A 23,898-nucleotide genomic window follows, 5' to 3' on the forward strand; every position below is an offset into this window, starting at 1 on the left:
TCTGACCTTTCCTCTTTAGGGCCAAAAACAATCACCTCAGTCTTTTCTGGGTTCAGTTGTAAAAAGTTCTGACACATCCACTCAGTGATTTCGTTGATGCACTTGCTCAGTGAGTATAAGGCACTATGGTCATTCGTTGACACTGATATATAGAGCTGTGTGTCATCTGCATAATTATGATAGGAAACGTTGTAATATTCCATGATCTGAACGAGAGGGAGCATGTAGATGTTAAATAAAAGCGGCCCAAGGATGGAACCTTGAGGAACTCCACAGGTGATCTTCACATGCTCAGATTCATAATTACCAACAGACACAGTGTAGACCCTGTCCTGCAAGTAAGATTTAAACCAATTTAAGGCAGTTCCAGAAACTCCAAGCCAGTTTTGAAGTCTGTCCAGCAGTATGTTATGGTCCACCGTATCAAATGCAGCACTAAGATCCAGTAGCACTAAAACTGAGACTTTAGATGCATCACTGTTCACATAGATATCATTTAGCACTTTGATAAGAGCAGTCTCAGTGCTGTGCTTTGACCTGAATCCAGACTGAAAAACACTGAAGTATTTATTTTGTACCATAAAAGTGTTAAGTTGCACAAACACTGCTTTTTCGATTATCTTGCCTAAGAAAGGCAAATTAGATATGGGTCTATACTTATTAATTGATAAAGCATCCAGATTACTCTTTTTTAGGAGGGGTTTAATCACTGCTGTCTTTAGCGACTCAGGAAAAGTGCCTGTCTGTAGAGAGCTGTTAACCATCTGCAATACATCTGGTGCAACACAGGTAAAAACATTTTTTAAAAAGCTTGTGGGCAGAATGTCAAGACTGCATGTAGTGGACCTGAGGTGTTGAACTATGTCCGTTAATGCTACAGGATCTAGAAGGTGAAAATGTGCCAGGTTAGCTAAATTGTTTTCATTAGGAGGTACAGGAGTTACAGTCAGGCTGCCTGTCGTAGACTCACTGACTGTCTGTCTAATCTGTTCAATCTTTTGGGTGAAGTGCGATGCAAAATCATTGCATGCCTTTACAGATAACAGTTCAGCAGGAACTGATGCTGAGGGGTTGGTCAGCCCGTCCACGACAGTAAACAAAGTCCGAGCATTGTTGCTGTGCTTGTTGATTATCTCAGAGAAGAAGGACTGTCTGGCCCTTTTGAGTTCTAAGTTATATAAGCGGAGCGCCTCTTTAAAGATGTCATAATGAACCTGGAGTTTACTTTTTCTCCACCTGTGCTCAGCTTGTCTACAATCTTTTTTCTTTGTTATAACAAGTGTCCCATTCCTCCAATGGGGCTTTCTCTTTACACAGACAGCTTTGGCCTTGACTGGGGCAACGGCATCAATAATATTTAGAACTTTAGCGCTGAACTTATCTACAAGGTCTTTGACAGGAGCTGAGTGTAGAGCTGGTGTGTTAGTGAATGCCTCAGTGAAGAGTGTGCATGTGTTGTCATCAATGTAACGTTTTCTGATCAGCTCTGTTTTGCCTTCTCTGCAGTCAGCCAAGATGGAAGCTTTAAAGGAAACACAATAGTGATCAGAGATGGCAACATCATTCACTACAACATCAGAAACCATTAGACCTCTTGAAATGACCAAGTCCAGAGTGTGTCCCTTGTTATGTGTTGGATTTGTTACATGCTGGGAGAGATCGAAGTTTTCCAAGATGTTTATAAGTTCTTTCACACTGTTATCTCTTGGATTGTCTAAATGAATGTTGAAATCACCCACTATAACAACACAGTCATAATCAATACACACAGCAGACAATAGTTTGTTGAGGTCATAAAAGAAGTTTGCATTATACTTTGGTGGCCTGTAGATAGTGACTAATATTGCACAACATGTGTTCAAAAGAGCAGAATTTCCCATATGACAACTGTTTGCATTGAAGGCCATCGGAGGAGGAGACCATTCATTTTCTACCTTTTTTAATCAGGACTTTAGTGGAAAATATAAACCCAGAGCTATCTTTGTTGATCTGGAGCCAACTGTGATCGGTAAGAAACAGATTATACTGAAAAAGATGGCACACTCTTGCATAAACTATTTTGGGAGTGTGGAGAATAAATACTACTTTTGACACTTCTAAAACAGACATTTTTATTTTCCCATCAGATGAGGTACGTACAGGAACCTACCGGCAGCTCTTCCACCCAGAGCAGCTGATTTCCGGCAAGGAGGACGCAGCCAACAACTACGCACGAGGTCACTACACCATCGGAACGAAGATCATTGACCTGGTTCGTGACAGGATACGTAAACAGGTGAGTTTAAACTCTCCTCATATCTTAGAGCTTGTGCTTGTTTGTTTTTTTTCACTACTATAATGTCATCGTGTCGTAAGCACATTTTAAACCCTGAATGTTTCAGGCTGATCAGTGCGCTGGGCTCCAAGGGTTCCTCATCTTCCACTCCTTTGGAGGAGGAACCGGCTCTGGATTCACCTCTCTGCTGATGGAGCGCCTCTCTGTCGACTATGGCAAAAAGTCCAAGCTGGAGTTTGCCGTATACCCGGCCCCCCAGATGTCCACGGCTGTGGTGGAGCCCTACAACTCCATCCTGACCACCCACGCCACTCTGGAACACTCTGACTGCGCCTTCATGGTGGACAACGAGAACCTCTACGACGTCTGTTGCAGGAATCTGGACATTGAGCGTCCCACCTACACCAACCTCAACAGGCTAATTGGACAGATCGCGTCCTCTAGCCCCGCCTCCCTGCGCTTCGACGGAGCTCAGAACGTAGACCTGAGAGATTTCCAGACCAACCTGGTGCCCTACCCTCGAATCCACTTCCCTCTGGCCGGCCAAGCCCCAGTTATCTCAGTAGATAGGGCCTTTCACGAGCAGCTCTCAGTGGCCGACATCACAAACGCCTGCCGAGGCCTGGGCTCGACTTGACCACAAGTTTGACCTGATGTACGCCAAGAGGACCTTCGTCCACTGGTACGTGGAAGAGGGGATGGAGGAGGGCGAGTTCTCCGAGGCCAGAGAGGACATGGCCGCTCTGGAGAAGGATTATGAGGAGGTGGGCACTGACAGCGTTGGAGACGAGGAAGAAGGAGAGGAGGAGTACTGAGCCCCTGAAACATCTGGCTGTGGTTCTAGACGAGTCCAGTTCAAGTTCTAGTTCGTGTTCATGAAATGTTGGACTCATTAGTTTAAAGTGCACGTTGTTCCTGTGAGTCACTCTGTTTGTATTGTCTTTCACTTTTTTAAAGTTAATAAAATGTTACACTCAGTCTTGGTCCTGTGTCCACAAAATAGGCTTTCTTCATTTCACAGAATGATTTGGACTTTTTTTTAATTCATTTTCTGACTTGCCCACCAGCGCCCGCTAAGGGGGCCCATCTGACAGAATGTGTTCATATCATAATGTGTCTCCGTGTTTTTAAGGCATTTTATTAACTTTAAACTGGAAAACGTGCTACATGTAAATCAGTGGTGCCAAAATTGTCATATTAGAATTGCTCATGGGCGACAGGTTTTGTTTTTTATATAATACTGTCAGGAACTTTTTTTTATTTTGACCTGTACGAAAATAACTTAATAAACACAATAACTAATTACAGTGAGAAACTATTTTGTTCTCATTTTAATGAAAAATTAGTCAGACATTGTTGATCAGAATTAAAAGATTCACCAAAAAAACCCTTTAACACAGTGTAGACAGAAAATGTAGAAATCCCAAGAACGCCATCAGACATATGCAGCGTCCTCTCTGTATTTGCTCTCTTAAGCATCATTTCATCAGGAGCTCTTTGACTCGCTCGCTGACTCAGGGGAATCCCTGCTCTCACTCTGGTGCAGAGGAGGGACTGGTTTTCTCACTTACAGCCTGGTATGAACCTCATTTCAGGAGATGTTCTCCTGACCTGGCTGTTCCTGTCTGGCAGGTTTAAGTAAATAATACGGCTGTTTGGATTCACACATGCAGCTTTATACCCTCGCTCGCGTTATTAGCATCAGTCATGAAGTGGTGACAGGGTGAGACAAGCAAACTGTGGTATCCTTATTCTGTCCGACTCCCGCTAAGCTACAGCTGAGGGACGTAACCTCGGCTCTACTTTCTTCCTTAGGGAGTCATATGCACCCTCCACACACACACACACACACACACACACACACACACACACACACACACACACACACACACACACACACTGTCTTTACCTTCTAAGTTTTGCACAAAGAGGACCTGAACGAGGAGCCAGAGGAGGAGCAGCAGCACGACTCCTTCAATCATCCCCTTGCAGAAGAAGGAGACAACCAGCTGCCACTCGGGCTGGTCGACAGCGTCTTCCTCCACTGGACGAGGTAGCATCTGTGCAGGGTAAACACCTGCAGGGAGGGGGGTGCACCACTTTAAGGAGATCTAGAAAGTTAGTTTTTTAAACTGCAGCAGCAGCTGAGTATCAGAAAACACTCTGAACTCCTTTATCAGATGAACAATGAGTCACATTTACACGGTTAAACCTTTAACAACAAACACTCAATGCAGACCTGACGGGTATTTAAAGCAACTGAACGGGGGAGGCACTGTGAGCAGATGAAAACTGTTATAAATTGAAAGTTGTCACTTAAATAAAGTGGAGACTAAATAATATTTGAAGAAAGGAGAAAAGAAGGCGCCTTCTCTGCAATAGGGTTTCATGTTGTAACAGTAGCCTGTGTCAGAATCGCAAAGGATGTAGGATTTGAACCCATATTTGACAGGTTTTTGGGGATTGTACACCCTGAACGGTAGCCGTCCACACCACAGAAGCATAACCTCATCAATGCAAATGTTGGTGTTAGGTTGATACATTTGACTGAATTTAGATATAAGGTAATATAAGACAGGGCGGACTTTGTACAACCTGTCAGTGCTATTTGCTGGCCTTGATTCATAATCATTGGAGTGTAGAAATCTCCATATGATTTCAAACCGGTTGCGGGACATGACCTTGTTGAAGTAGGGGGAGGCCAAAATGTCATCTGTAGACCAGTACATTTCAAGGTCAGGCTTAGGAATGATATGATCAAGACCAGCAGCATCATTTAGAGGTCCAGGATTCTCAGTGAAAAGGAAAGTCTTTTGGCTGCCAGTTCATTTCTTTCCACATCAGATTACCTGGACCAGGACCTGCACCTGGCTGGTTTACAGGGCCTCTTGCTTGGTCACCAGGTACTTGACCTCCACCACGCCCATGAGATCCACAGGTCCGACCTCTGCCTCTTTGCTGTGTTCGACCTGTAAATAATTAGAATGACAACTTTTTTATTCAACAGTGTGATGTGCACAAAGAGAGGAACGTTATTTTTCAGCCTCTTCATATCATACCTCTTTCACCTTGGGTAGTTCTGTATAAAGGACTCCTGGACCTTGAATCCCTGGACTCTGTGTGTAAAATGACAGTAAAATGTCAAACAAATATTCATTTGGTAAATAGTTTTGTGTACAAAATGAAAGCTAAATTATTTCTTTTTTTATCTTCTCTCACAAATTAGCAGATGCTCTTGTCTTGTAGTATCTAATAATCAAACAATCCAAGTAACATACTATCAAACTAAATAAAATATGTTATCATGACTCACCTCTTGCACCTACGTGTATGTATGGACCTTGGGGACCTGGATCTTGGAGACCTGGACTGTGTCTGGAAATTACAATAAAAAGTCCGTCAAAAATTCGTTTGGTACATAGTTTATGTACAAAACTGAGGGATATGTTATTTCGACGTCACGTTATCTCATGAACTATCAGATGCATATGCTATCACGGTGAATCAAAAAATAACGTGATCATATCTTCATCTTCACATCTTCATCTTCTATCCACGTCCTGAATCCCTCCATTCGCTGTCGCCGCTGCTGCCTTCATCCAGATCAGTTTCACGGAGGTCAAAAAATGAATTATCAGAGTCTGTATCGATAATTAACTCTATCCTTCCGCAGCCGAATATCTCCTTGCTGGCGCCGGCATGTTTGGACTGTTCAAGAGCTTTTATCTCATATCTATACGGCTAATGTTGACTTTTTGACGCGCGTCAAACTCACATACAGACTGATAGAACACCGCCCGCTGGAAAATAAGGACGAAGAAAATATTTTTTTTTTCTCTACTTTCCCGCGGGTGGTCTTGTTTGTTGGTTTTTGACCCCACAGTCCTGTAACTTTTTCACAACATCCGTCAGAGCGCCCCCTATCATATTACACTGAAAACACCAATTGACGGAAATTTCCGTCAATGGCGGGTAACGGTTGGGTTCCAAATGACGGAAATTTCCGTCAATGGCGGGGAATGAGTTAAAGAGCATATTGCAGGTTAAAAAAAAGTTGAGATTAACACTTCATGTTGTCTAATAAGGGCTGTAGAATAAGTACATCAATTTTCTGTATGTTCTTCAACATATAAGTGCTCTAATTTAAAGGAGAAAGTTTTTAGCGTAGCTGTTTAGAACTCGCTTTTTTTCAACAACGCGTCATATGACGTAACGTAAGGGAGTCGTGTTCTGTTACTCTGCTTTGATCGGCTTTATGCGTCCGTGTATGAATGAATCAATGAAGCCTTTATTGCCCCTGGGGGAACTTGTCTTGCACCGAGAGCATAAAACACTTTACAAACAAACATTTAGAAGGCAGCACAAAAGAATAAAAGCACAAAAAACAGGCTAAAACATGACATGATTAAAGAGGTGTAATGATACGTGGTAGTGAGTGAGAATAGACAGGATGCCTCCCTGCAGCACACTCTCTTCACTGCCATAGTTTGTAACTTGCGCGGCACACATTCAGGTGCATAGTGTAAGTGGCTTGATTATTCATAGTGTGTTTTGGTGAATTATTCCATCAACCTCAGAAAACGATCGAATAGACACGTTGAATATTTCGGCATCAGACACAAAAGCGTTTCCTTATTAATGATTTAAATCTCTGGGTGTTTAACATAAAATATTATATACGCAGCATTTAAAAGACGGAACGCGCAGTTTGGAAACAAACAGAAACACAAGCTTTACGTCTGTCGGTCGTCTATCCCAGACTATCTTAGATTTAAGGGGCAAGTCATGTCCTGCAAATCATGAAAAAAGGACAATCAGATCATATTTTTGTTTTTCAGAAATTAAACACTTCTCCTATCACCATCACAATACTGTAAATACAAATGTGACACAATCCATTTTCACCACCAACAATTAATATTCAAACAAAGCCTTTTTTAATCACGAGTTTAAACACTTTGCCTTGTTTTATGGAAAACTGCCTTGTGATATTATTAAAAATACAATCATATTTTGCTAGTAATACTTATTTAAATCAGTTTTTTATAGCTGAATAATAACTTAAAGATCAGAATATGTTTCAACAACAAAAAAGCAATTTAAACTAGACAAAGATGCATTTTGATAACAAAAATCCTTCTATCGAAGCTTTATGTAATTGGGAAAATATTTGATGAAAAATATGGAAAAGATAAATTAACAGAAAATGAATAAAAAAGAAAACTAGATAATAACCTTATTCTACATACTGGTTAGATTTTGGCCTTTCTGATAACCCTGTGCAGCCCTTTGTCGGTTTTGTTTGCTCTATAGCGACACACTGTATTCACATAATTTCCTTTTCAGATTCCTATTCAGACTCCTTCTCTCTTATTGTGAAAAGACGCCACACAACTCCTTCGGCATGCTTTCTTAAACCAGCAATGTTCGTTTTATTAACTAAAAGAATGTTGAGGAAGATCCTTGAACAAGTCGTACACTGCCTTTCTCAATTTAACTGGTGCTCTGAGCATAATACCAAAGCCAAAAAGGAACACTATCAATGCAGGAAAAATCCTTCAGATTTTTGCTTTTATCTGAAATTCAAAATTCCATTAGCCTTCCTAATCGAGACCTGCAGCCTGTTAATGTTGGATTTTTGTATAATATTCTTTTATGCATCAGGTTTTCAATAGTATTGATTAATCATTCTTTTAATGTTTTATCAACATTTTTGCTCAAAGATCTTAAAAACTTTTAAAAACACAAGCTTGCACTGAAACCACTTGGAGCATGAAATTAAAAATATGTGTTTTGGTTATTTTGATATGATATGGTACATGAGCTTTATTGTGAAAACAAAGACATACTCATTGGTTTAATAATAAAGATGATTTCATTCAGATATCTCATAGTGAGACTGAACAGACCTCCCTCTCTCTCTCTCTCTCTCAGATATTACTAAAAAATTAAAATGTTAGAATATCTGGAAGTGTTTGGATTTTATTAAAACATTATAATATACAAAAGGCTGTTGGGGGGGCAACGGATAACATGTCCAAAAGTAAAAACCTGTGACAGAGAGCATGAAAACACTGTTCTTGTTTCATGCATTACATTTTTATTTCCAGTTAAATTAATCTATTCTGAGGATTTCTTCTTGGAATCGGCTCCCTTCGTGTAGAGCAGCGGTATAACAATCACATATGAAAGCTCTGATGAAATGGGTAAAGCTTAAATCACTGTTCTGATAAATCAAGCGGAAATAAACAGAAATCAATCAAAAAAAAATACCAAAGACTATCACTTTAATAGCATTCCAAATACAGGCAATTTAGGCAAAAATAGAACCAGACAAAATAGTTCTTTTCAGATTAAACTGCTCCATGCTTTTCTGAACAGAATTAAAAATCCTTCAAATATTATTCTGAAGATACTTTAAGCAGCATCGTCTAATCTACTGTCTTTTTTTTTCTTTTAGGAGCTGCTATCATGATGAATGTATGAAACTGTTGACCAAATTGCTACGAATACAATATTTTTGTTTGCATTTATGGTTTTATGGAGAAGAATTAAAAAATGATTTGGCTTTTACTTTATTGAGAGGTAATTGGAGTTAAGGCAAACGTAGCGACTCTGTGTTTATTTAGAGCAACACAGAAAAGCTAATCAGCAGATAAGAGTCTGGGGGAGGGGAGGGAGGTTGGTGTTTTTGGGCATGCAGCTGCACAAGCGTCTCTCTCCCTCTGCTGAGAAACATTTGAGTGAAAGGATGAGGCAGCGAGAGCGAGCTGCTGTGGATCCACTTCAACCAAACCTGTGTTTGTGTATGGCTGCTCAAGACATAAACAAGGCCACCATTGTCTACAGAACTAGAAAACATCAACAAATTATAGATGGGGTCCCAAGGATACATGCATCAGTTAGCAAAACATTTTAAATAAAAAAAGAATAGAGTGTAGTACAGAGAAGTGCATCTTTATTTTAAAATATGTTAATATACAACATGAATTAAAGTGTATACGCTTAGAAATGGACATTCATTTTTATAACAAATGTTTAAATAACATTTTTTAGTCGAGCACTTTACCAGCTAGAAACAATTTGTGGTTTCTATACAGCATTCAAAAAAGACCAGTGGTCATTATAAATTTAAAACAAAATTAGTACAATGCAAATCAACAATGCTTATGCTCATATTAAAGAAGTCATAAATTATTTGTCCAAACTTGAGATCCATTGGACTCCTTGATTTGCTGATAAATCCTGAAATAACTAATTCAAATTACAGCATTCATCATGGCGTGCTCGTTGCATTTAATGTTGCGCTATTGTTTCTTCCTTTTTTACCCTCATCCACCATGACAGGATTTTAATAAATCTTTAGATTCATGAGATCTCAACATAATTTTAGAATTTTACTGCCAAGGAGCCACCAAACCTCTTACCTCAATGAACAGGATTCAAATCCATTTGACAATAAACTTCACTGTCTTCATATAACACTTCTAACATTTATGTATTGCCATATGTCCTCCAAACAGCTGTCTGAAGAGAAAATAATATTATGTTAATTGTAGTTAATACACATTATTAACAGTAATTTTATTTATATAGTACCATTTAAGAACAAAAAGTCAAAACATGCTCTTTAAAAAGGATAAAAACAAAAACAGTATACACAACAGATTAAGCAAAATCAAGTCTAAACAGGTCTTGAGCATTCAGAAGTTTTGGAGCTATAACTTTAATCCTAGAACACTATTGCTGGGTGATTTTCACCCAGGCAAAGTCTAAGTGTCATGGGTCCCTGGGTAGCTTCAGCATTGTCTTTGAAGCCGTGGATGTTTCCCTTGTCCAAAACATACTTTTCCTTCAGGCATGTGTTCTGGTGATTTTCACCCGAAATAGTTTCTTTCTCCTGTTGCTATTCATGTGTCAAGGAAACTGTGCCTTCACCAGGGAAGTCTCACATGTCCCAGGAATGGGTGGACCAAAGACCAAGTTTCCAGTTTCATTATTTTTCTTTTTAATTTTTTTTTCTGATTTTTCAGTAATTTTTGAGCATTTTTATAGGGTCCCCTCATGATGCTTATTTTTATTTTGTTAGACATGGCACACTTGGAACATAAAAGACCACTTCTCTAATTGTATCATGTATTATCATATTTTGATATATTTTGACGACAAATACTTTTTTATTGGGTGTATTATATCAGGTAACCTTGATCAGATGACCTTCGAGATCAGCTAGGAGTGAACGAAGTGTAGAAGTTCAGTGAGGTATTGCTGGTGCCTGACCATGTTTTTGTTGCCTGAAAGCATATAACTGACCATGCTATTGATTAGTCTTCAGGTAAGTTCAGACCTCTTCAGAATTCAAACAGCACTTACACTTCTCCAGTCTGACCTTCTTTATTTTCCGATGACCTCCACGTTCAGTTGACTTAAAATGATCTTCTGGTATGACTTGTCTTCTGAACAAAACACTCAGGTGTTGTTCCTGTTTTGATGTAAAGTTCCTCCCTCCTAATGTGTGCCTTTTTTGGGACTCAGTAGTTATAGTGACTAGTTGTGCAAAATGTGAATGGTGCACAATCTGAGGTAAGGTATCAATAGCATTGGACAAAGAGAGACATTTACTGTGGTACTAAGTCCACTGATTTAGAATTGTTAAACTTGCGATGGACAGATTTTGTTGTTTAGAAAAGCTGTAACAACAAACTGTACACTTCCTGCCATACCTTCAAATTGCATACAGACACAATTCACCACTAAAATAAAAACAACTGTACTATTCTTGTATTTAAAAGGTAGCAGAAATACAGCTCTTCCTGTAAAACCTGGAAAATCTGTACATTGTTACAAAGGTGTTATTTAGGAACTGGAAGAGAATGATAACTTTGCTAAAAGAGAAGAGGGTACTGACCAAACATGGCTTTCAATAAATGATTCTGATCCTCTAAAATTGGTGGATGAGTCAATAGCATTTTTTTTGTTTTTCGGTTTACCTACCAAGAGGTTGAAATAATGGCAGTGAGTTAAAAACTCTATTCTGATGGCCAACATAAAAAAATAGAATGAATTTAAAATGCACATTAAAGTATCTTTATTCTTCTTCCAGCACTGCTGTCAGCCATGCTATTTACTGCAAAAAAAAGGTTGTTTATGTCTGCAGCAAAGGTTTCAACATGTTCAAAATGAATAACAATAACAACATGTGTGACAGCTCTTCTCTGAAAGTATCATAGGATATTTAAACTTACGACGAGCAGATATCAGTCTGTTCATGTGAAATGTACAAATGTTCTAAATAGTGAGTCTCATGTTGGCGTTGATGGTAGAATCCGCTCTTTGGGCTGTTCCAGGTCACTGCATCATACCAGCTGCTCTTAGTTTTGGCTGAGGATGCTTTTATAAATTGAGCCCTGGATTTCTTGCCAGCTTTATCCCCTGACATTTAAGCTGGGATAGTGACAATGCATTTCAATAGCCTATTGTTCTGAACCACTATCATCAGTGAAGCACAGCACTGCAAAGCCTTCTGCTTTTTCACCAAAAAGCAGAAAATGATCGCCCATAATCAGACAGCATTCGGCAAGATGTCTTCAACAGGAGCATTTCCAGCCATTAGGTGTAATTACACTGCTCTATCTGCCTTTATATACCTCTGTATTCATATCAAATAAGCCTCACTGCACATGCTAAGACATTAGCCCTGTCTGTCCTTTATGCAGCACAACAGCAGTTTGGGCATCAGTTAAGAAAAACACCCAGATAAAGGTGAGCCTGGCAGAACTGACACTAAGGATGAGTAGTTTATGACTATTACCACTATGACTGTTCAAGAACTCGTATGCGTTTATCATTGATTTGTGCTTCAGTACAAGGCCTAAGTAAATCTGTGTCTCCTAATTTGATCCTTTTCTTAGATATTACCTTCTCTTTGCTGTTCAAATTGAGTAACATCTTACAATCTTCAAAAGCCATATCCTTCTTTATAAATATAATGCATTTACTTCTGTAAGAATCATTCCTCCTGACATTTTTTGTATGATACTGTAAGTCCACCTATTTTTGCCAGATGGCAGATATTTGGTAGTTTACTGATTGGATTTGATGGCAGGACATAAAACTCAGTTCTAAAAGCATGCATCTGTGCGATATCACAAAATCCTCGGCCTCAGATACAATCTGCGTGCACATCTGGTTTATAATCACATTTTAAACATTGGTTATGCAATAATCTGTCTTTAATGTCTGTGCCCTGCTGGCAGATCCTTCTATTGAATAGGCACTAAGCTGAGGCAGCGATAAAGAGATTAGTAGGCAACTAGCAGGTATGCAAACTGTCATAAAATACAAACACATGGTTGCAGCAGCTTATTTAAACACTGAAAATACATTTGTGACAACTTTGGTGGAACTCTATTTTATCAATGATTATTTTTTTGCATTAAGTCCTTTTAAAAAAGACACAATGGAAAATGCACTGCATCGGCTTCTCAATAACTTCAGTTTATATATAACTGGGCTTCTTGCAAAGTGTTATTATGTTTGTACATACAGTAGCTCCCACTAATATGTCAGAGATTGAAATTGCAAAACACAATAGATAGATAGATAGATACTTTATTGATCCCGAAGGAAATTCAAGTTTTTTTTTTCTTTTCTTTTTTTTTTTTAACAGACTTCTTTGTGTAAAAAAAATATGCTCACATCAATAATTAGTGACACATAGGGTGTTGAAATTCTTATAATTTCTGTGATGCATAGCAATGCAGATGTTGATGATTCTACATCAAGCAGGAACAGAACATGATTAATGCTTATGTTGTTATTCCATTAAAAAGACATTCATGTTGCTATTGATTTCTAAAGCACCATCTAAATCAAATTAGGGAGTTCATATTTATCAGATTGTCTTTATTAATAAAAAGTGGCTATGTGCAGTTATATAGAAAATTGAGGATGCATTGCGATATCAAATCGTTGACAGAATAATCATAATCAAATCAAATCAAATCAAGCTGTGAAACCAGTGAAGATGCACAGCCCTGGTGACAAACACAATAATATCAATGAGGATTTTACACACTTACCATCTGCAGCTTAGTAAAAACTCACAGAATAACTAAAATATTGTTCCTGTAACCTCTGCTTATATAGAAGAAACACAACAAATACAGCCCAATTCATTGTTCATGAACTATCTTCCTCTACAAGCACGTCTGTGTATCAAACAGGTCAATAATTCATTATTACCTCGACTTTTGGGTCTTAAATAAATGCATACAAAAGGAGCTTTATGGTAAAACAGAAAACAAGTTTGTAAGTAGCCACAAGGGGGCGTTTTGAGTTTGAAGATTTTCCTCTGTGAGTCCTGAGAGCAGCATTAATTTTAAATTATGCCAATTGGTATATCAATAAACAGGAAACTCTGAAAAGTTCAGTATAGTTTATCTGTTTTAAATATCTTCCATGATCATAAAGCACAAGAAAATTAGTTTTACAATAACAAAGTATATATATATATTTAAAAAAATACATATATATTTATTATACCCAATGTGTTTTTTGTTTTTTTTTGTCAAATGCTGAATGTATTTACAGACAAGCAAACACATGCAGTGAAACACCAATCCAGTGTATACAATAATCACTGGGATGTGGGCTCCCCCCTTCCTTTTCATTTAAGCAGTAAGTGGCCCTCACTAGTCCTGCTCTTATCTCTGAATAAAGCGAATCAGTGCGGCTGGCTGAGCAGTCAGAGCACAGAGCCAGGAGAGCACCTGGCCTTACACGGCTATCTGATTAGAGGAGGTTACAGGCCAGCCTTACCAGACCAGGCCAGGCAGAGGCTGCAGACCTGCAGTAAAAAAAAAAAAAAAAACTAAAGCAGGCTAATTCTATTCCACTATGAACTACCTTAGAGGCTTAAAGCAGAAGGTTCAAGCAATGCGAGAGCACACACCAACCTTATCAACCTAACAGTGAGGAATGAGGTATGCAAAGGAGAACTGGAGCATCACTGGTCCATAACAGCTGATTGATGCTCCCCGAAGAATGCTTTTATGATTAAACTTTTAATATCTAGAAGTCCCAAAGCTTCTAAATTGGCTTATAAAAAAGAATGGTCCTCTGACAGATTTCATCTGACAATGAAGAGGGAAAGAGAGTGAAGGCATTAGCATAGGAAAACTAGAAACACACACACTAACATTAAGATTAAAACAATGTTTTGGATATGTTCTGCTTTTATCCATTTTCAGTTTTTAGAAAATAATGGTCATCGTCAAGATAAAGCATAATAGACCATATGCAGAGTAGGGATGCAGCTTAACATTACATCTCAACTACATTGAAAAATGTATCAGGAAAAGAGGCTTGATTGTTAAGATGTATGGAATGAACAAACATTGACATTGACATCATTACAGCTAATAGTTTATTATAGCTATTGCTATACAGCCTATAGGATCTTATTTTATTCACAGGTAATCTTTGTGAAGATGGCTTTCTTCGGATAGTGACGTGCTTTAAAGCTGCATGCTTTCAAAGGTGCTTAAAAAGTATTTACTTGTTAGGGAATGTAACCAAATGTACATGACAAACACATTATAAAAATGAAATTCAATTATGCTACTCTTTTAATGTTAGTAACTTCAAATTACTATATCATCATTGTATCGTATCAGATATAAGGAACAGCCGCTTGTTGTGTAGACAGAATGTGTTTTTATTACAGCGTTGTTCCTGGATGTCTGTGAGGCTGTTTCAGGTCTGGGTCACTTCCATTAGCTTGTTTTTGTTCGATTTGGGGAGAAATTTGACCATTTGGGGGCAAAGACAACACACAGTGAAGTGTAAGTGCAGTATAAGAGAGTGTATCCAAGTAATGCATGAGTAGTTGCATGTGCAGGTTTCACTTTTTGCTTTGGTGTAAGGCCAAGATAACAAGTAACACCATGTTTGCAACCACATCATGATCATTTAGCAACACAGGTTGCACAGAATAACTAAGACTATTTTTTATTGCTTCACTGTTTATTCAAAAAAGGCGAAGTGTGTTAGTTGATGTTTAATGATCAATCCCTCTAAGGTTGGATTAACCACTAGCAAAGATCGACCGTGTTTCATCTTCATTCTGAAACATTGAATCTGTTAAGATTGTGCACTTGTTGAGTTTTCAAAAAGAGTCTACTGAAATCACTTTGGACCTGAAGTGGGTCATGTTGAGGTCTGTCAAAAAAGAGTATGAACATCTGGTTTTGTTTTGGAAGTTATTTCAAATACTCCTATCTTAAAAAGAAACCAACCACACTCAGACAAAACGCTGAAAGAATAAAGCATAACTATAGATCCCTCTATGGGACATGTTCATGACTAATTGTGTGCTCAATATTAAACAAAAGGGACAAGGTTGATAACCTGACCGAGGGAAACACTAATGTTGTTAGATGTTAAACAAAACAACTAAACTTGCCTCCTTCTTATACTGCTCAGCACTTTAACTCTTTGATAACACACAATTGTCTTGAAATGATCATATAAAGAATGCAGAAGAGGACAAGATTGACTCAGGATCTGTTTTGAGTTGAAGATGTGTGTGAATAAGCAGATGTGTGGATCTCACCTGCCTCTTATAAGTGAAACATGCATTGGAATATCTGACTCTGCCACTCCATCTGACACATTTATCTGTTTTGTCTCGTTTTCCACCTGTACAGCATTATACACATGCACCGCTCTCATTGCTACACCTTGTCACACATCAGCTGAGTGGCTGTGCATGAACATTGTTGTTGTTAGGTGGGCTCAGTGGGCAGGCTTTGGGTTCTGGTAAAAAAGTAATTTCTTCTTCACCACAGTCAAGAATCAAAAAAAAAAATAAGTGTAAAGTGAACACAGAAAAAAAAAAGACAGGAAATCTTATATCAATATTTTAAGTGTAATCATGTGGCTCAGTAACCTACAAAATCAGTCTCCTCTGCTGGATGCGCTGGCACTGTGACTTTTCATACGAGAGCCTTTTCTGACTCTGACACACGTGAGTATTTTTAACATGTTGCTTTCAAATACTGTCAACTGATGAATTACCACAGTTATATCTGAGCTCCTGGAGTTACAAACTGTTGCTGCATTCATCTTTGGAAGATAAAAGGGCAGGGGTTTCTCATTTAAGATGTCCTAGATACAGCTGCCTCTTGAAGATTAATATTTTTTATTGAGGGAACAGACAAGCCCCAAGACAACAGGGACAATGATTTGCAGCTGCTTTTAAATAGCCACTTCTGTTATGAAGTGCATTTTCAACAGATTATGGACTAAAAATAATGAAAAATGCACAGACAGTCAGTCCTGTATGAAGATAATTTAAATCACACACCCTCCTGTGTTTCTCTCACAGCTGAACATGCACAGACAGGTGTTAAAAGGTGTTGATGGATGATCTCTGAGGGGCAGTCGTTCGTCTTTATAGATCCTTTTCTTTTGAGGGATTGGTGTCAAAACACTGGCTTCTAATGGATGACTAGTCTGACAAGACCACAGTTGTTTCTTTGACTATGTTTTGTGTCTGTAACCCTTTGAACTTACACTTAAGTAAATATGGCCGACATAGCATTTAAAAACAGAAGAGGTATTTAGACATCTTGTTTGAAATATCTCTATTTTTTCAAACTGTTAAAGGACAGAACATGTTTTGTTTACATTGGTTTTACAGTTTCAATTGAATGGATGTCAGGATGCCACTTTAACAAGTATGGTGCCATCAATCAAAATGCTTATTAATACATACACTCCCTAATTCCAATGAAGTTGGGACATTCTCTAAAATTGTTTTGCGAATATTTATTCATTTTGAATTTGAAGTCTGCAACACGTTCCTAATAACCTGGGACAGGGGCATGTTCACCACTGTGTGACATCATCTTTCCTTTTAACAACACTCAATAAGCATTTGGGAACTAAGGACAGTAATTGTTGAAGCTTGATGTGAGGAATTTGTTTCCATTCTTGCTTGATTTACAACTTCTGTTGCCTAACAGTCCAGGGTCTCCGTATTTTGTGCTTCATATTGCGCCACATGTTTTCAATGGGAGACAGGTATAAACTGCAGGCAGCCCAGTCTCGTATCCGCACTCTTATACAACGAAGCCACACTGTTTTAACAAGTGCAGAATGTTGCTTGGAATTGTCTTGCTGAAATAAGCAGGGACGTCCCTGAAAAAGACATCGCCTGAATGGCAGCATGTATCTCCAAATGTTCCTTTCAGCATTAATGGTGCCTTCACAGATGTGTAAGTTACCCCTGCCATGGGCACTATCGCACCCCCATACCATCACAGCTGGCTTTTGAACTTAACGCTGATAACAATCTGGATGGTCCTTTTCCTCTTTGGCCTGGAGGACACAATGTCCATATATCAAAAAACAATTTGAAACGTGGACTCGTCAGACCACAGCACACTTTCCACTTTGCACCAGTCCATCTCAGGTGAGCTCGGGCCCAGAGAAGCCAGCTGCATTTCTAGGTGTTGTTCATATATGGCTTTCACTTTGCATGGTTTAAATTGCACTTGTGGATGAAGTGACAAACTGTATTAAGTGACAATAGTTTTCTTAAGTGTGCATGAGCCCACATGGTAATATCCTTTACAGAATGATGTTGGTTTTTTATGCAGTGCCGCCTGAGGGATCGAAGGTCTCGGGCACTCAATGTGGTTTACGGCCTTGCCTCTTAAGTGCAGAGATTTGACCAGATTGTCTAATTCTTTTCATGATATTAAGGATTTTAGATGACGAAATCCCCTAATTCCTTGCAATTGTATGTTGAGAAACGTTGTTTTTAAAATGTTGGACTATTTGTTCACGAGGTTGTTCACAAACTGTTGCGCCTCACCCCATCCTTGCTTGTGAATGACTGTGCCTTTTTTTTGGATGCTCCTTTTACCAATCATGACACTCACCTGTTTCCAATAAACTTGTTCACCTGTGGAATGCTTCAAACAGGCTTTTTTTGCGCATTCACCAACTTTCCCTGTGTTTTGTTGTGCCTGTCCCACGTTTTTTGGAACCTCGTGTTGCAGACTTCAAATTTAAAATGAGTGAATATATCCAAAAACACAAAATACTGTATCAGTTTGAACATTACATTTCTTGTCTTTTTTTCGTGTATTCAATTGAGTATAGGTTGAAAAGGAATTGCCAATCATTGTAATTTGTTTTTATTGATGTTTTACACAACATCCCAACTTAATTGAGAATTGGGGATTATATCATATTGTCTATAAGGTATATGGAAGCCACAGTTTGTTTATCCATCAGTTTCATCACATTCAATCTGTATGACTGCTTGCTTCAATATCCTGCCCTCTCTCCTGTTTGAATTTGGTCAATCGCATGAAGTCAGCCACTGTGAATCCTGTGAACTACGGAAGCCCCAAAAGACTGAACTCAATTTAGGGCGTCCATAAAGGCTACCATAAAGAATGTAGGCCTATCAATTAAAAAAGAATGTGTCTTTTCAGTCTTTTCTTGAGGAGAAAATGATGGATGACAGAGAAACCAGGCTGAAACAATTATGTTTGGGAAGATTAACATTATGTAAACACAATCTAACTATGTTCATGAACAGTTCTTGTCTCAAATATTTTCTTTCCAACACAAAGGTGCAGATTCTCTCAAGTCATCGCTCTTCACTTGGCCTATGTCTTAAATATAGTCCTAATTAGGCAATATTTCTGTTGGCTTACCCTTAAAAATCTTTTCATTGGCTCTAATTTAGGCAAATATAGATTTAGTATCTTAATAAACTCTAAGAAAAATGATGATTATTGAGCACAAATTTTGTAGACTAACAAATTTAAAGAAAAATACATTTAGTGCACAATAGGCTATAATGAATTATTGCATCTTTAAAAGCAATAGTCTATAACCTAACGTTAAAGATGTATAGCCTACTGGTAAATAGCTCTATTCTAGATCTAACTTCAGTGAAAGTAAAATATATTATTCGCATTAAGACGTTTGGCATATTGCAAATGTAATCAAATGTAGGATATGCAAACTGTCTTGGAACTAATGTAAAAAACTAGTGAGCCTAGCGGAGTAGAAATAGGCTACCTAAAGCCAAAAGTACATTAGAAATGGGCTTTGTATGCTTGTGTTTATCTGAGAGGGACTTACCTGTCAATACAACGATAGCGACGGACGGTGATTCCAGTACGAGTTGCCTTTACGGCCGAGAAAACTGTAATCTCTGAGTTCTGCGGTGTCCTTAAAGGCGTCGTCGGTTCTCGGGATGTTTTGTACCCTCCCTGCCCCTGCTGCCTGCTGCCCAGGCTGGCTGCTCGGGGCTCGGGATGACGCCACCTCTCGCTCCGCCCCGGCGCAAACTCGCTCTTTGCGTTCATTTCATTCCTCTTCTCATTCCGAGCATTCTTCGCATCTCTGTCAGTGCGCGAAGCGATTCACCTACACCTTCCTGGCTGGCCCAGAAACACCAGAATAACTTGACATAGTATTAAAAAATACCATGTAACATCCCATTACCAAAAGAAAGGGACATTTTATATGAGATATCAATAACGAGGTAAGTTTCAATGGTAGTTGCAGGTATCCAAACTGGCTGTAGACTTCTGTTCACTGGTTTAGTTTACAAATATTGGACAATTTATTATTAAATATGTTGGTTTATTTAGGTGTTTTACTCTTTATCCCATAGCGGGAAGTAGCGTTAGGTCGTCTGTTTCCATCGCAGAGATAGATGGCCGATTCTGATCGCTGTTGCAACAGGGTGCTCACTTTGAACACTCACGGTTGTAGCCTATTGCTCTGACATAGCAGCGAAAATCTTTGACATTTTTCACATTTTTTTGAAAAGAAGCCCGATCCTACGCCCCTATGAGAAGCGTCAGATGCTGCTGTGTCCCGTGTTAGATCCTCAGGAAACTCTAAGAAGGAATCAGGAGGAACTAACAACATTACTGCACGAATATCCCCTTTTTTTGATAAGATGACGGTGGTGAACGCTGCTGTTTTGCTCTCCGTAGTTGGCTCAGTCGGGAGTTGTTGGACCATTTTCGGACCATCTCGAAGGGAACACCGTGGAGAGACTTGTTGCTTCAACACGTTTTGACGGTGCCTTTTGGGAAACGCCATCGAAGTCAAGAGTAAGTAAATGTTTTTTGTTGTTGTTTTTTTTGCATGTTTCTCTCAGCAGTTTGTGTTCTGTTCTCCATGTTGTTACTGTAACTCTATCGAGTGAACCGGAGGGAAACATTAACCCAAAGCTCCTGCTCCTCCTCAGTGTTCCTCCCTAACTAAAGTCCAAAATAATGTACTCGTTTTTAACCGACGTTTTTACAAAAATATTTTCACGTCATCTTTTTTAAACCGAAGTCACCGTGAAATAAAGGAAAATGCATATTTGATGTTAGGAGCTGCAGTTTTGGGGTGTAGGCTTCATTGTTTTCCTTTACCTTACTCTACTTTGGGAAATGCATGGTCAGCTAAAACTAAACTCCCCCCAACTGCCTGTCCAGCTGTGTGTGTGTGTGTGTGTGTGTGTGTGTGTGTGTGTGTGTGTGTGTGTGTGCGTGTGTGCGCGCATGTGTTGCAAAGTTTGACTCCTTACAATGGTTACAGTCACATAGCTTTGTTGTGAGAAAAAAATGGCAACAGTTTGCAACAGCAGAGTTGGTTTTAAAAAGTGAATGCACCCCCTAAATATCTGCTCTCTGTGGCCTTCTGCTGTCACTTGACTGAATATTTACCTCTGTAAACTGTCAGATTTTTTATACTCTGAACAAACAGCCCAGCCAGGTCATCAGGTCACAGTTTACTCAGCTCAGATATGCTGCTGTGATTCAATCAAGGTGTCCTTATACTTCACTAATTAAGCAAGTAATTACAAAATAAATGTGAATTAACCACATTCATACTCTTGTGAGCTCTCCAGTCAGCTGTACCATTTGAGAGCATTGTATGGTAGAAAAACAAGTATTCACTGAAAATTTCTCTGAAAAATTCAAAATGTCAATTTTGTGAAAGTTGCTGTATTGTAATCAGCTTAGTGGAGGCTCGACATCACTGAGTGGCACATAGACCTGAACTTGCTTCAAAAGGAGGCTCTTGAACAAAAATCAATTTGCTGTCCATAATACTTCACCTATTTTTTTGTCACTTCAACTTTTTTTTTTGATGCAAAAGAAAGGCATCTGGTTCTCGGTACTTCACAAATGTATCTTTCAGTCAAGTGCTGTGTAACATTTGATGTAAATCCCAAGAAAGAATAGACAACAAGAAGTATGAGAAGCAATATCTTTAATTTCATTAACATGAACAGGTCTGTTATCATTTCCAGGAAACCATTTAAATGCAGTCAGGCGTAACACCAGACACGTCCCGGAGCAAAGCACCTTGCTGGGAATAAATAACACTTGATAATTTTTCTTTTTTGAGAGATTATTTGTTTCCAGGTTATACAACCAGAGGACCTTCTGGAGGGAAGCCTGCACAACATTTTTTCAAGGATTATGTTGTTTTTGTTTAATTGAATGAGACTTTGCCTTTTAAACGAGGAGTTCCCAAACTACCATCGGCTATAACGCAGCACATTTATGAATAACTGTAATTCATTCGGAAGACTACAACATTCATGTTAGCAGCTATGATGACACTGAGCCTTTATCCATCTGTTCGAGGATTATTCTTTATTTCAGTTACAGTTATTCATGAGCAAAAGAGAGGGATTGAGATGAAAGCAGAAGCCAATGAGTATGAGAAAGTATATGTAGTGCGTGCTGAGGTGGACATATTTAACCACAGTCTAAACTTTAAAACAGTTTTCCTTCAGATTTAGTGTCTCGTTAAGGTCAGAGGGCAGCACAACAGAGAGTGAAGTCTATCGTTGGTGAAGTGTGGAAAGAATGATGTGCTTTTGTGAAGCACAGAGCGGACCGTGTTGCTTACTTGGAGCGAAGTGAGGCTGGTCTTTTCTCCGGTTGACCTCACTGGATGTTGTTCAAGGGGTTGTCAACTTTCAGCAGATCTTGTTTTGAAGAAATATTTATTCATTGTGTTTGGACATTGTCCTGTACAAGGAATCACATCAAAAATATTGATTCATTTCGTTTTTGCAAATTCCCTTGTAGCAGCGAAGTGTGTTGAGCTTGGTATAGGCAAGGCGAGTTTATTTATACAGCGAGACATTAAAGGAATCATGACAGAGGAATGTTAAAAAGAAAACTTAGAGTCACATCGCTTTCTTTTTAACTAAAGAAGTATTTCATACTGTTCACTGGCTATTTTTACAGTTACCAAAAGCTTAAGGGTAAGAATAACGTCAAATATCAATCTTAGGTTTGTTTGACAGTCAGAACCATCTGCTCATGCGAGGCACCTGTGTAATCTCTGCGTCTATGCAACAGGTGCCATAGAGCAGTGATGTATTTATTTTCCCTTTTAGAAGTAGAAGTTACATTTACACTCGCATTAATAGTTGTTCATCAAGAGTCCTATCATACGTCTGAAATCGATCCAATCGTTGAAGCAGTTCAATTTGTTATTAAGGTCATCTGAGATAATAGTTCTCAAGTTTTCTGTCAACGGATTTATTTTGACTCACTGTGAATTTTGAGAAGTTCATATGTTTTTTTTTTTTAACACTAAATGGACAAGACATTCACTTCCAAACAAATCATGAGAATCCTCTTTCTCTTGAGTTGTATTGTGTGTGTAGGTTTAATCTTTGGTAGCCCTTCCATTCATTCAGATCTTTAATAATAATGTTTTTATAGCTGGATTACATTTTTTGAATTTTGAGGTAAAAGCTGTGGTATCTTTTACAAATATTGCTGTATGCGTATAATCCATTATGCATGGATTACCAGAAAATTGATGTTAAAAATAAAAGCTTTATTTTACTGAAAATAAAGCAAATGTACTGCAAGCATATGACAAGGAATGTTTTCTATTTGTGGTGCGAGTCGGTGACGTTCCTCATGGGAATGTGAACACATTATGTTCCTGTATATAATTGAAACAGTAATTCCCGATAATATTTTTTTTGTTCTAAAAATCCTGGGCGAGAAAAAGATCTGTGATTTGTAATTGAATCTGGCCACACTGTCATTAATCGTGTAACTAGATGTGATGTGTGGCAGAGGGAGAATCACATCAAACATCAGTGTTCTCCTTGGTCAAAGCCTGCTTTAAAAAGAGGACACTCCTGCAGGCTTCCAGACTGTGTGTGCCCTGAGGTAAACCCTGGTGTAGAAAGGGAATTTTAGAGTATGCGCTGCTGCTCAGCAGTTTGAGCAGGGCCCACTGAGGCCAGCCGAGAGTGCCACCAAAAAGGAAAAGCTGGCTCAAAGCCACTGACGTCATCTAAGTAAATCTGCTTCAGTGCTGCAGCCATAAAATGACTGCCAGCTACCAAATGCACTTTGGCCCTGTCAACCACCTTAGTGAGAGCAACACATTTCTTTTTTTCCCTCCTTGTGCATTTTTATGGATGACACACTGAGTTCAATTCCCAGGAGCGGTAGTAGACTTTGTGGTTCAAAAGAAACAAGTCATGTTTGATCCTCTTTACTTTTATTTAAAGCACCATTGATTGAACTTCTCCAATCCCTTGA

General features: G+C 38.7%; 1 protein-coding gene, 1 long non-coding RNA gene and 1 pseudogene across 7 annotated transcripts in view; 2 read left to right on the forward strand and 1 right to left on the reverse strand.

The window, feature by feature from the left end:
- The first annotated feature begins 896 nt into the window (after window positions 1–896).
- LOC306821783 (tubulin alpha-1A chain-like) lies at window positions 897–2,912 on the forward strand (annotated as a pseudogene). The gene is made up of 3 exons (XR_013781767.1): window positions 897–905; window positions 1,903–2,008; window positions 2,127–2,912. The product of XR_013781767.1 is annotated as a tubulin alpha-1A chain-like (transcript).
- Window positions 2,913–4,708: 1,796 nt separating this feature from the next.
- Window positions 4,709–5,744, reverse strand: LOC306821399. The gene is made up of 3 exons (XR_013778785.1): window positions 5,589–5,744; window positions 5,335–5,391; window positions 4,709–5,244 (listed from the first exon to the last, which is right to left on the reverse strand). It is a non-coding gene; the product is annotated as an uncharacterized lncRNA (long non-coding RNA).
- A 13,850-nt stretch (window positions 5,745–19,594) lies between these two features.
- The window catches only part of tead1b (TEA domain family member 1b), a 46,356-nt gene continuing 42,052 nt past the window's right edge, over window positions 19,595–23,898 (forward strand). For all 5 annotated transcript variants that reach the window (XM_079338894.1, XM_079338895.1, XM_079338896.1 and 2 more), the window contains exons 1-2: window positions 19,595–19,850; window positions 20,311–20,430. The gene's annotated coding sequence lies outside the window, so the exon portion shown is untranslated. The remainder of the gene's footprint in view (window positions 19,851–20,310; window positions 20,431–23,898) is intronic.

The sequence above is a fragment of the Symphodus melops genome, assembly GCF_947650265.1.
Source record: "Symphodus melops genome assembly, chromosome: 3".
Lineage (NCBI taxonomy): Eukaryota > Metazoa > Chordata > Actinopteri > Labriformes > Labridae > Symphodus > Symphodus melops.